We start from the raw sequence: 12,112 nt of genomic DNA, 5'->3' as shown, positions 1-12,112 counted from the left end.
ATATAATGCCTTTTATCTGCCCCCCAAAAATTTCCTTGGAACCTAACCCCCTGCATTTACATTAAACCTTATGGGAAAATTGGATTCGTTTAACATCGTTTCACTTAAAGTTGCATTTTTCAGGAACATAACTATAACGTTGAGTGAGGAATTACTGTACTTACGTTTTGACACAGGAATTTAGGTTATTCAGTTTAGGGCATGACATTGTTCTGTACATAAGGATTTGTTGTTTATTAATTGATAACTGAAAGTCAGTGGTGATTGACGGCGGCATTGATGATATAGATACTGCACTTGTTGGAATCTAGAATTGAAATAGATTCCCAAATAAGCTACACAAGCTTCAGGTCAGTAACAAACTCTCATTCATATGCTGTCTTTACAGTGTGTGTAGTCTTGAGATGATAACTTTCAACCATTACTGACCCAGGTCATTTTCTAAGCAGTCCTCTACAAGTGAAAGCTTCCACATGCATACCATTACCGATTCTTGGATCCATATGGTCCCACCTCATGACACACTACAACCAGAGAGCCTTCCCCGCTCGTTAGTTTGCTTCTAGCACTAATATAACAATGGAAACACTGCTCAACATCCCAGTAACCATGCTTGCAATGGGAAGTTATGGGAGTGCAAGTGAGGCTATTTTTTAGTTTCAGCCCTGATGTAAAATGGGCTGCATGGAAGTCAGTGGACTTGCACCCTCTTATGCCAGGTTTCAGTTTGTTCTTTGCCCATTTGTTATGCGTGAAGGGGTCTTGAGATGCCCTGGTCCTCAATCTGTGCATGAAAATGTGGAACAGTATGAATAGCCTATGAAAGGATGCCTATCAACAGGCATGTATATCCCATCCCTTTGCCATGTCATTTCAGCCATTTTAATTTCAAGCATGACATCTATATATGGTCTCCATTTCAGCCTTCCCGTGGTTTCAGACTGCAGCTGCAGTCCTGGCTTATGCTGACCCTGTCGTGTTGGTGGGGTTTTTTTTTCTTTCTTTCCCAGCTGTTTCTAGTCTGTAAACTTGGTGTATCAAATCCATGATCTGAAGTCCTACAGGCGCAGTGTCTCTATAACTCACACACAACTCTAGGACTGGAATCCTGTTCCTTCACTTTCACAGATGCAGGCTTGACCTGAAAGAGTTAGCAATAGTAGTGAATCCTATATCCACTAAAGAACAACATAACTGACTCACCTAGGAAAATCTGTATGTATCAGACAGGGACTATGTGTGAAATCCTGACTCCATGGAAATCGATGGCGATGACTTCCAGGCATGTTTTTAACTTGTCTATATGGTCCTAGCGTGGATAGCAGCATGGTTGAGCAGACAGGGCACTGACCTGGGATTAGGAGACCTGGATTATATTCCCATCTCTGCCACTAACCTAGCAAGTCCCATCACGTACTTGTGTCTCAGTGTCCTCATCTGTGAACTGATCATACTGTATAAGAACTAAGTATTATGATGTACAAATGATGAACAACCTTTGCTCTTCAGCAAATTGATATTCACAATGAATGAAAATGTCACAACCTCCCCCTCCATTTTGTGTGTGTGGGTAAAATTATATATATATATATATATATATATATATATATATATATATATAACCCAATCTTTTTATATATAAATGGTTGGGTTTGAGAGCCCTCAGGCAACAGCGGCCAGCAGCAGCACCAAGATAGAGCAGCAGAGGGAGCATGACCAGCTGCTGTTGTTTTAAAGAGCCTCAACCTCAAATACAGGAAGATGGAGTCTGGCCAAGGAAAATTAAGCTGAAGCAGGGCCTGGATCTAACAACATTTTGAGACCCTTCCCAGACAGATACATTTCCTTTTCTTCCCACAAACATTCCTACCTGGACTACCCCGAGCCTCCACACTTCCTTTTCTTCCCCACTCCATCCTATACCCCTTTGCTTCTCCAGTGCTTCCACTCTTCCCACTGCTGAAATGGCAGGTGGTGGCTTCTTGGAAAATATCTTGTGAGCAGCCCAGAACATTATATCAAATCTAGATACACTCTCCTCTCTCTCTCTCTCTCTCTCTCACACACACACACACACACACCATTAAAAAATAATAAGTTCTCCAAAGTTAGGAAATGCCAGAATTAAGGTTGTCTGCCTCCTTCTGCATATGTACTATGATTCAGTCTTTAATTACATGATCACATCCTATTTTTTCAACCTGTCTCTTTGGTGCCCGCAATGGGAGGGTATTCAATATGTTGTTTTCTCCTAATTGTTTAGTATGTGGCCCCATATCTTATTCCTGCATGCTGTACAAACCCTGCTCTGAAGACAGAATTATTAATTTCCCCATGGGCTTTTATATGGTATTCATCACTGTACTATTATCACTAGAGTTTTACTTCACAAGCATTAATTAATTTATCTTCATAGCACCACTGTGAGGTAAGGGAATATTATCCCCATTTTACAAATGGGGAACTGAGGCACAGAGAGATTAAGTCAACAGTATCCACTAATTTTGTGTGCCCAATTTGAGATGCCTAGAAACCTGATTTTTCACAGTATTTATCATTCTGTAGCACTTTATATGTTCAAAGCACAGCTCCCATTGACATCACTTGCATTTCTCAGTGCTCAGCCCTTCTGCAAATCAGACCCCAGGCTGTCAAGTCAGGCACCCAGAAAATGAGGAACACACAACTAGTGACCACTTGTGAAAAGTTTGGTTTACATGACTTGCTCAGAATCACATACACTCTGTGGCAGAGGCAGGGATAGAATCCAGTTCTCCTGGGCAGCATTCTACTGCCTTAACCATGAGACTGCCCATTCTCTTCCTGCAATCCCTTGCCTCATGACTGCATACCTTCCAGCTTCTGCACCAAATGAGGCAGGGGTCCTGAAGACAATGGTCTCTTTCATTACACAGTCCTGATTCATCCCCAGAACTGGTCTGTTCATGTGCACTGAATTCCCTAACTTTTGAGTGCTTAATTTTGCAACCTTAACAGTAGTATTTTAACATAATTTTTGTGTGTGTAATTTCCTTGTTTTTTTAAAAAAGCAAACAGAAAAAAAGGAAATTCCATCATGTGGCATCATATCGATACTCACACGGTTCATCAGCACAGTTGGCACCCTTACCACACAGATCTCCGCCACTAACGGAGAAACTCATAAGAATCCTGGATTCCATTCTGGGCTCTGGAGGGGCGCGTGCTCTAGTGAGCACAGATTCTTCTGCCCGTTTTCTCCACACTTGACCCCTTCTGCACTTCTCCTCTGACCTGTCCCTTTCCCAGTTCTGTGTCTTCCTTTCCACTGGCTCTCATTCCAGCCCATTCTCCTTGCCCGGCCAGTCCCGGTCTCCACTCCTCAGGCTTCTCATTCCACGTCCAGTCACCGTGCCCAGCCAGACAGTGTCTCCCCCTCTGGATTCGCCTTCCCACTTCCAGTCTGCCTCCTGTACTCCCAGTTCCCATCGTCGTCCTAGCCCTAGTTTCCTTGGACCGGCCATTCGAGTTCGTCATCTGATATGTGTGTCTCCCCCAAGCCTCCAATTACCCCATGCCCACATTCCCCCTCCCCTGGCTAACAATCTGTCCTGACCTCCTCATCCAATCGTAGTGCTGTCCTCAAACAGGTCCTAGTCTCTTTGTCCAGATCGTACCAGTCTCCTTGCCCAGGCACTTTCATAATTGCCCTGCAACTCCCAGTCCCAGTTTCCTTCCCCCTTCCCTCCTCATTCCCAGCCTCCAGTCCTATTCTCTTCCCTGCCAGATAGTCTCCTTGTCCCAATGTACTTCTCTCATTCCCATCAGTTCTGGCTTTTGTCCCCTCTGCGTTTGATTCTGGTAGTGTTCTCCTCATGGCCTGAGCCCAGTGTGGGGATGAAGGGGCATTGAAAGTATAGGAGAAGGAGGCTCCCTGCTCTCAGTTCCAGCACCTGCCTCTGGCATTGCCCTTAATAGCCCAGGGCTGCAATTACAGGGAAAATCCTGTTCAGCCCCGAGCTGGAGCATGCTCAGTGTGGATGGCATCTTTGGGGAAATAAACTGGAATCATCCAGCAAATCTTTACTGAGCATGTGCAAATTGCAATTTTCCCAAGGCTTGTAAATTGGCCAAAAATTGGGTGGATTTTCACAGGGACAGCAAAAGGCACATCCCTGACGTGAGGGTCACCCCACAGCCAGATTTCAAGTCCCTGTTCCTGTTCGTGGATGTGCTAGAGCTTTCCAAAGAAATAATTCTCTAATAATGTTATATAGGAGCAGAACATTTTTTCTTACTCTCATTCTCAAACAATAGAACCATTTTGGCTGAAATTTTAAATGTATAGAACTCAGCCAGTGCTTAACTTGTGCCAGGGCTAGCCAGGATTGAGCCCTGACACCTCTAGGCTTAACAATTCATAACCCCAGCACCTCTGGGCTTGCTGCGTCCGTTATGCAAGTAAAAAAAAATTGCTTGAGCCCCTGCACCTCTTTCATTACAAATTAAGCACTACATTCAGCCAGAGGTAGACACACAGCATGGGACATTTCAACTGAAATAGTTAAAGTTTGGCAGAGTTTATAAGCAGCTGAAAACAGGGTTTTATAATGCAAAGTTTCAAAAGGCAATGGTACCATTTCCGGCTATAATGACTGAAGCTTTGCTTCAAGGTAGGTTTTTGGTTTCATTCCACTTCTAAGCAAGCAACCCCTTCACTGCCTCCTACACCTTCTTGTACTTTTCAGATGATGTAAACTACTTGACCTATGGCACTTACAACTTAATCTATTGCTCATCAGTTGCACAATTTTGTGTCTACTTTGTAAGCATTTTGAGGCAAGGACTTATTAGGTGGTTGCTACTGACCTACCATCATCCAATACCTTGTACATTCCTATATAAAGAAGTAACTACGACAGTAATTATTAGAGAGGCTTGTGCCACAACCCTGAAATCAGAAACTGGACTTGGAATCAGAATCTGGACTGGGGAGTTAAATAGGAATGATTTAGTTGGGAATTTCAGCCGAGTCAGTTTTGAGTAAGAATCGTACTTTATTAATCAGCTGGTAGGTTTTCATATAGTTCTGCCTTAGAGCAGTGGTGGGCAACCTACGGGACGCACATGGCCCGTCAGGGTAATCCACTGGCAGGCCATGAGACGGTTTGTTTACATTGACCATCCACAGGCATGGCCGCGCACAGCTCCCAGTGGCAGGAAACAGCGAACCGCCGCCCCTGGGAGCTGCGGGGGGCCGTGCCTGTGGACAGTCAATGTAAACAATCTGTCTTGCGGCCTGCCAGCAGATTACCCTGACGGGCCGCAGGTTGCCCACCATTGCCTTAGAGGGAAGAAGGGGTAGACATCTGAGGAGAGGCTGCCTGGGTGGACAGTTCAGCTGGGGAGCTGGAGCTGTCTGATGTGGGCTGTTCCTGCCTGTCAGATTAATATGGATACAATGAAGCTGTGTAGAATGCTTCATAATTGGATTCTGCTTCTGAAGAGAGAGCACTTACATAAGGTGCTCACACAACTAGACATTGTTATCTCACCCTCTATCACAGAGTGAGCTTTGTCTGTCTGTATGGTGGTAACCTGACACCATGAAAGCCGAGAAGTGCAGACTGACTCATTAAAATTGTCACCAGGAGATTGGTCTTCCTTAAAGGACACTGCTATAATTTTAACCTATTTTTTAACCTGTTTGTCCCCCGGTCTTGCTAATTAGATTATGAGTGTTAGATTATTAAAACACAGAAGTTTAAAAATCTTATTTGCTTTTCTGTATTCTGACTCTTTGTTCATGTTTTCCATTTGGTCAATGACGAGAGCTTGGTCCGTTTCACTATCTACTTCTCATGCACCAGCACAATGTTGAAAAGTTTGGGTTGTAAATACAAGAGAAGGCTTAAAATTTGAAAAGTAGCAACAAAAATCTCACCTGAAATACAAAACCTTAACTATATTTTTGTAGTACATTTTAGGTAAACATCTGTCATGCTAAAGCAGTCCTAACATGCTGTGTAGGAATAATAGATTTAATTAACACAAAACCAAAAGGTTGGGTTTAAAACCATGATTATTATGATTTATTATATCTATAGTGGAAGTGACTGTACATACAAATAACACAAGGATAATATGCTCCCTCAACCCCCACCCTAAGACAGTTTCTTAGGTCTTTAGATGAATCAAGATCTCATTCTAGAACAGACACATTCTGTGTCTGATATCTTTTTTCCCCCATCATCCCTTGGAGAATCTAGAATTTTGGGGCTTGGTGCATATGCCACAGGATGACTGGTCTCCGCTAATGGGGGAAAAGGGAAATAGGAAGGATACTGCTCCCTCATCGGTGAGCTGGACTCAGGGGAGCAGCAAGAGAGAAGCAAGAAGAGCAGGGTCCATTGTACCTATGCGGTGAAGGGCTGCCAGGTAGCATTAAAGTATTAGCATTTATGACCGCCTATGACAGGTCTCCACTAGAAACTTTTGCAGGAATATCAGTGCCAGTTAGGGGTGTGATTTCTTTTTTTTAAATGAAATTTGTATACCAGCAAAAGCCCTAGTCTGGACACAGTTATACCAACAAAAAGGTCCTTTTGTTGGTATAGCTTATTTTTTTCAGGAAACTAGTATAAGCTATATTGGGTTGTAATGTGCATTTAACATGTGTTAAACTGGACAGGGGTGTATTTAGGGGGCGGGAGACTGGGCTGTAACTCAACCAGTTTAATATGTATTAGTCACACTGCCTATCTAAACCAAAGCTATTAACGGGTGTTAACACCCTCTAAATCCCCTCTAGTCAAGGGCTGTATGCACAAGGTCCTTACCTCAGTCTCAGAATAACATGCAAAGTGGGTTAATGTCCAAAACTCAGTCCCTACCTGGGGTTTTCCTTTCTTCTTCAGAATATAAATGTAGGGCTGGGCTTCCTCTATATTGAGACGATATGGTCAGAAAACATTTTGGTTTCCAGTTGATCTCTGAATTCTAAATCCTGATGAAAATGTCTATTGAAATTTGAAAAAAATGTTGACCATCTCTGTATATGGTCAAAAACAGCCAGGAGGGGAAGTTATTGGATAAATTGTTTCATTTTTTTTTTCTTTCCAGTTTTCATTGAAACTTCAAAATTAAAAAAATGTTGACCACCTCTGTTCTTGAGTTGTCTCTTTGTTCAGGATTCTCTTGGAAAGGCCTCCTGTCTTAAACCTTAGCCTCTCTCAAGTCTTATGAACTCTCCAATTTTTACCCTCCTGAGTTGGAGCTAATGAGCTTCACCTGTGCTGGTTGCTGGATGGGTCAGCAGAACCTCTCTGCATCTCCATGAAAAGTCCTAGAAGTTGGCATCATGTCACATGGTGGAACAATGGTCAAGGGAGGTGGAAATAATTAATTTTAGGAACTGTACCCTGGTAGGATGGGCTGTTCTTGCCTGTTGGATTAAAGGAATCAGACAAAGCTGTGTAGAATGCAAATCCTGATTGGATTTGCTGTTACAGCTTCGTTAGCTTCATAATTGAACTCTAACCACTAAAGATATCAATCTTTCTGTATTTTTAAACCCCTACATTTCCCCATACATCTGCCCAAACACATGACAGGTTTATGAAAAGATATTATGGGACCCAGAGATAATGATTCTCAATTTCATCTCAGAAAAGCTCTCAGGTATGAAACTAAGGACCCATGTGTCCATTCAGACCAATATCAGTGACATCCATGTCTTGTGATGGATTGCACACACCTGTGACAAGGTGCAGGGACTGATCCTCAATGATCAAATGATGAAGTCCAATCCTATTTTCCCCTCCCCTGGCATAAGCGCTCAGGGGCAGGGCTATAAAAGTAGCTGCTTTGGGAGGATGATGGTGAGGATGCCTTTGGAGAGGCTGAGTACCTAGAGCAAGGTTCAACCCTAAGCTGGGGCAGTTCTTTCCTTTTCTACCTATGTTTAGTTACTTTGCTATCTTGTTTATGAACATCCCGTGAAAAAAGATCCCTGTAGACTGCAACTGTATTTTTTCTGCTGAATCATCCCACCAGTTTATTATACCATAAATACAGATCTCAGTTCACATACACACAGTATCATTGTATCAAATGGGAGATGGTCACAGAGGTGAGCTTGTCTCTTGTTGAGGGGCTGTAAAACCGGCACATTGCACTGCAACCCTGCCATGTTAAGGGATGTGGGGAGGGTTTGTGCCATGTGCAATCCAAGTGTGTTGGCTTTTTCCTGTAAGAATAAGCCATCGCCTCAGTCTAAAGATCTCAGTTGTAACATACTGTTTCTCATATGCACTAGGATTCTTGCCACATTGAGCCCCATCTATTGTATAGCTATGTCAGTCTTATGATCTGGGATGAGCTGTAAGCAGAGTACTCAGTTCAATCCCTTCCACTCTCACTGGAACTTCTGAACTTGGGAAGAGTCCAGAACCACATACAAACTTTGCCACTCACCCCTGTCTCTGATTACAGTATGATGTACATGCAGTACAGGACTTCCCACTAATCAAACAGGCTCATCTACCCCAACACAGGGGCTCCACTCACACCACTGACCAAACACCTGCCCAGTAGTAGGTACCACGCACCCTAGCAGCAGATTGGGCACTACGTGAGAGCAACAGGGGACAATCTAGGTCCGTTATTTCTTTATAAAGCTGTGTGACAGCTGAAAAAATGTATTTGCAAACGTGCATTGTAGCAAAAACTTGAAATTTCATTTTTTCTCTCTTTGAAATCCCCTTTATTTTCTTTTTGTGAATGACTCATTTTTTTTTCTATGACACTGTTTGTGGAAAGACAGGTTGTCCCAAGTATGGGTGTTCTCATTGGTAGTGGTAGCAGTACTGGCACAGTGTGTGTGTTTAATTATTTGTACCAGCAACATCATAAGTACTTGTGCATGTGCCTTTTCATGCAGTAATGTGAATACTTGTGCAAACATATTTACACAAGTATTCTTACTATTTATTGACATTCTGGTCCTGCATACAGAAGTGTCAGTTATATGATCAAGGAGCAGAAACTATATCATTCGACTCAGTACAACTAGTGAAACCTCAACACCATAATTGTGGCTAAGGGTTTGCAAGCAAAGTATGGACCTTTTTATATATATATTCATTAAAAGATTTCAAACAATGGCCACATTTGTAAAAATGGATGATTTGTGAATATCAAGAGTGGGTTATCTATGAGGAAGAAGTTGTTGGCTACTAATAGTTTGCCCAGCTTGACTTCCGAATGCCTGGGTTTATTTGCTTGCTGAGCACTGACAGAAAGAGAGGACTGTTTGTAATTTTAGCATATTCCATTAGCGAGAGGTTTTCTTGACAAGGTTTCATGCATCCATGTTCTTCCTGAACGTAGAAAGGGCTGTTTAAAATTTAAAAGGCCCTAGTTAAGTGCTCTTGTGGAATGCAGATTGACCCACATGCTTCTTGTTGTACTTTCCACCAGGGAAGGAGGCAAGAGGGGAAAGGAGAGAAGGAGGGAGAGTTTACTTAGGCACTTGAAGAGTCAAATCAATTTCAATAGCAATTCCCTGGCTCCCCTTATCTAAATATTTACTGGATAAATATGAGCAAAAAGGTGCCTCTGGAAATAGATGCTTCCTGGTGGCATTGGCTCTTGCTGTGTACGCTGCTGACATGATGAGGAAAGGCTCCCAGGTGGGGATTTTGATTTGAACACTGGTCTCAGTTTCATGTTGAGCTCCACAATAATAGCCTATAGGAGACTTGAAATGGTTTCAGCCAGGAACGAAATCCCACCATATATTTTCATCGTAGCCTTTTCTTCAATAAATTAAAAGCTCATTGGGAGAGTAGCCGCTTATCAGCATGACTGAGCTGGGAGTAATGGAAACTTGCTTGTACTATGACTGACTGAAGCCAGCGCTGTTTGCTCCTCACTTTCATAATCACTCAACTCATAACAAACTTGTTGGAATATGAGTTAGAAAAGTGAATGTGAATTTGAGGCAATTTCTTCCTTTCCCCGTTTCCTTTGTTGTCTTCTGTGTTGTTGGCTGGGTGAGCAGATATGCACCTCAGGGACCGCCCCCCCCCCCAGTGCTGGTCACATAAAGTTACCGCTGACACTTATGAAACCTCCCAGAGAGCACCCTCTACCAGCAGCCCTCGCAGGAGGCTGTGTGAAGTGTTTCACCAGCCACTGCTCTAGGGACTGTGCCAAAAACTGTGGGATATGTACCCAGAGGGCAGCATGGCAGCAACACTGCAGCAAGTGTGGATGCAGCACAAAGCTTCAACCTACTTCAACTAAATGGATAAAAGCCAATTGTAAACTGACGTAAGTGTGTCCACTCATGAATTTGCTCTGGTTTAATTAGATCAATTTTAAAACCAGTTTTAGTTAAACAGGAGCAACTCTTGTGCATAGATGCGCCCTGGGACTGGGCCTTGCTGTGGGTGGGGGGTGCCTTGCAGCAGTTGAACTGCACCACCCCTACAACCCAGATTAGGGGTTGACCATCCATACTTTGTTCCTCTCCACTGCCCTGCACGTGAGCACCAGGGGTTGGCAAGGTATTACGGGTGGGAACAAAAAGGAGAAAAGTGGGACTCAAAGGAGTGAGAACCTATATGAGGACAAAATTTCTGATAGTAGAGGGTCCTTTTAATCCAGCAGACAAAGGCATAAGGAGGCCCAATGGCAGGAAGTGGAATACTAGATAAATTGGGCACACATTTTTAACATTAAGGGTAATTAACCATTCCAATTAGGGATGTGGTGGATTCTCAATCACCTGAAGTATTAAAATCAAGACCAGATGTCTTTCTACAAAATATACTGTAGTTCAACCGCAAGTGCTGGGCTTGTTGCAGGAATCACTGGGTGAAGTACTATGGCCTGTGTTATGCAGGAGGTCAGACGAGGTGATCAGAATGATTCCTTCTGCCTTCAAACCTGTGAAGTTATGAATGTGACAGATTGAATAAGTGTGGCAGAAAGAGTGAGGGGGAGATATGCGGAAGAGAACTAGAGAGGCGACGGGAATAGGAACAAGCAAGGGGAAGAAGAGTGGAGAAAGGAGCAGGGGAGAAGGGTGTGCGGAAAGAAAAGGAAGATAAAAGCATACAAAATACAACAAGAAGGAGTCGACAGCTGTTACTCCTGTCCTTGCCTCAGTCTCCAGCTGCCAAACCTTTCTGTTCACTGACCTCCCTGAACCCTGCTAAAACAGTCCTCTCTGAGCCCTCATCCACAGAACAGGTGTCCTGGTTTTTCACCTTGAACATCTATTCATAAGTATATTCGCTTTATTTTTAATATAAATACAGGCCCAAACTGTGAAACTATTGTAGAGCATTTGCAGCAATTCAAATTCAGGCAGGCCACAGTTTCAGAGGGACCTTTCCAATATTTTTGTGTACAAATTTATCTATCACGCTGTTTTAGTTCAGGCTTTCTGACAGTTCACATTCTTCTGACAGCATCACAAATCCTGAGAGTCTTTCCTGACTCCTCGACGATCTCAGTTTAAGTTTCATAAAGCTATGTGGGAACCCCCATAATGGACAAGAAAATGTGCAGTACAACAGAGAGCTGCAGTCTATTCTTCACAATCAAATTAATTTTCTAGCGGTGATGAATGTGTAACTTGTATCATTTCAGCAAGGCTTTCATAAGCGCCAGTGTCAGAATGATTATTGTTGTCCATTAGTATTTCATTGAGTGCGCCTCATCAGAGCTAGGTGTAGCAATTATGGGAGGACTGCAAAGCAAGGGATTTTTGCTACCTCTTCACTGTAAAGGACTCCTGTCCACGATCAGAGCTAGCTAAATGATAACATTTCCCCAGTGAAAAATTTAGATCTTGGGGGGGAGGAATTCATCCCAAATCAGGATGAAAAGTAAAAAACTTGATATTTTTTACCGGAAGAAGCATTCTGAAAAATTCAATTTCAGGCAAATTGAAATGGAATTTTTTTTGGCTGCTCCCAGGTGCCTGCCTCCCTGGACCACTGCCTCCCTGTGCCACAAAACTCCCCTGTCTGGCTGCTGGGTGGGGAGTAGGGCAGCCCTGGGAAGCAGTTACCCAGGGAGTTGGAGAGCCTGCATAGTTTCTGTCAAACTGTTCGATGGA

At 43.2% G+C, this 12,112-nt stretch overlaps 1 protein-coding gene across 2 annotated transcripts in view; it reads left to right on the top strand.

Annotated features, from left to right (window-relative positions):
• LOC120399662 (limbic system associated membrane protein) overlaps nt 1–12,112 on the top strand; it is a 1,355,472-nt gene that overhangs the window by 882,250 nt on the left and 461,110 nt on the right. The window lies entirely within an intron of this gene.

The sequence above is a fragment of the Mauremys reevesii genome, linkage group 1, assembly GCF_016161935.1.
Source record: "Mauremys reevesii isolate NIE-2019 linkage group 1, ASM1616193v1, whole genome shotgun sequence".
Classification (NCBI taxonomy): domain Eukaryota; kingdom Metazoa; phylum Chordata; order Testudines; family Geoemydidae; genus Mauremys; species Mauremys reevesii.
Note: the sequence above shows the minus strand (reverse complement) of the source record. Positions and strands in the feature narration are given on the sequence as shown.